Here is a 2,500-nt window from a genome sequence, read left to right as displayed (position 1 = left end):
GTTAGCTAAATACTGAATTTTGTTTAATCAGCCTCAGTCATGATTCTTTTTTTGGGCCAACTTTGACGTATTTGCATGTGCTCGCTGTAAGTTTATTATCACGAGCCCAGTGGCTTCCCTTCCATGGTCGGTATTGAAGACTGAGTGTTTTTGAAATTGAATCACTTACGCATTATTCATTTTATTTTATTTTCATTTATTTATTTATTTTTTAAAATAATTTGAGACAAATGTAAATGGACAGAGTGAGCTAAGTTTAAACATATTCATTTACACATGCAATTGCATACAAAAAAATATGTGGTCGCGTTGCATGTGGAGTTGGAAAGGTCTTTTCATGATGTTGCCAGATGTGGTTTCTTTAGACAGCGTGCGTGATACAGTCCTCGTGGGCGTCATGTGCAATGTGGGATCTCTCATTATCTCGCGAGAAGGGTTGTTGGGCACGGACTTCAATTGATGACTATTACTCCGCACTTCTTGTCTCTATTTGCCTGTCATGGTACACAATAACAAGCATTCTCTTGATCGGTAATTCCTCCAATACACTAGTAAAGACTTGGTCAACGACCTCTTCTATTTTTATTTATTTCACTTTTCTTTTTTTTCAAAACATTCGGTAGTCTCCGATGAGCAAAGGTAAACAGTGCAGTTTGATTTCATGCTTATTTTCTCAGTTTTGCGTTGGTGTTAGAATTATCTTCATTACACTGGTTAAGCAATGCGTTCTGTGAATATCATCTTTGCAATGGAGTTCGCTTTATTGGCGACAAACTTTGGCATCTTTCGTGTAATTCAATTTGGCTGATAAATTGTTTCCTTTTCGGTGACATTCGGTTTCCATGTTGCCTTGGAATCAACTCGGCATCTAGGTTAGCTCAACGATTTTTCCTTGATAGGAACCTTAGCGATGGTATGACTAAGGTCCGTTTAGGAACTCTGGCTTTGACTTGCAACTGATGGATTGGAAATTTAAGTAAACATGATTACATGTAGCTTGTTTTATATCATCGTTATCATTATCAATATTATTATTATTATTGTTATCATCATCATCAGCAGCAGCATTGTCCTCATCACATTGCAGTATTAACGTGAACCTAATTTCTTCTCTCGATTTTCTAGGTATCATGAAAAGTTTGCTTATTACGTTCAATTCAATTATATCCAAACTTACGCTTAATATTTGAGAGTTTTTAAGATCATATGAGTCAACCGGCAGTCTGGCTCCATCAGCCGTCAAGATAACAATAACCCTCTCAGCTGCGTCTTCTTTCGACAGTGGCCAAAAGCATTTGATTTATCACATTGCTGCATCCGGGCAAACCAATCCTGTGATTTGCCACATCGGCCGGATAAGCCTCCCAGACTGCTATGGCCTCGGCAAGCAGAAAGACGAATAACTGTATCCTTTGCAAGCTGCAGACCAACAGCAAGTGGATGGACAAGGAGAGCCTGATCAACACCTGCGCCACATTCTACAGCGTTGAGGACATCCGAGAGGCCCTGCAGGTCGTGAAGGGATACCCGGTGGAGTGCTCGGGCCCCTTCGTCGACCAGAACAAGAGAACGCTGCTGGAAGAACTGGTGTCTTTCATTCCCCAGCCTCATTTCAGCAAACAACATCCTTTGAGCAAACAGTGCCAAGCAAACAAGCCGCTCAAGACGGACTTTGGCGGCGATGACACCAAGGAAGCCTACAACGCAAACGTCTCTTTCTGCGGGACTCCTGGCGAAGGGCTGACGGCCAAGAATAATCAGTGTTTCCTGGGGCGTTCCCTGTCCTTTGGCTCCAGCTGGGGGAAACCCGGGGCCTCCGAGCTGTTCACGGAGTGGAGGAAGAATTACTACCGAAAGGCGGAGAACAAGGAGTTTCTGAAAAGCGCTCTGAAGAAATAGATCCTCTGTGTTTGGAAATATGTGTTTATATTTTTGAAATGTTTTTTTTATTTATTTTTATTTATTTTTTGGAAATATGTTTTTTTTTTTTTTTTTTTTTTTTTTTTTTTTTTTTTTTTTTTTTTTTTTTTAGGTTGAATTATTTCCACAGACCGATGGCGAAAGAAAACCTCTGAAATTAAAAGCTACAGAAAATATCCACAAAAGTCGTAGTGCACAGCGCTATACATAACCAGTTCTTGGAATGAAGTCGTTTCGTCTACATTCATATGATTTATATAATATCAGGAGACAGAAAATTGTCATTTTGGTTACTAATGAAAATATACTGCTAACATTTGTCTTATTATTTCCCGGAAGACTGGCGATCAAAATGTTATAATTCTGATATGAGCTTGCACTGCTGTCGTTGATAAGGTCTTAATTCATATTTGCAATTGCACTTGGCTTTATTTGTTTATCTATATATCCTTCAAACGTCAATTCACTGTTTCCACCCTTGTATACCTATCTGTCTGGTGATATATGTTTATATATGAATATATATATATATATATATATATATATATATATATATATATATATAAAGACAGATAAACAG

Source organism: Penaeus vannamei, chromosome 16 (genome assembly GCF_042767895.1).
Source record: "Penaeus vannamei isolate JL-2024 chromosome 16, ASM4276789v1, whole genome shotgun sequence".
NCBI lineage: Eukaryota > Metazoa > Arthropoda > Malacostraca > Decapoda > Penaeidae > Penaeus > Penaeus vannamei.
Note: the sequence above shows the minus strand (reverse complement) of the source record.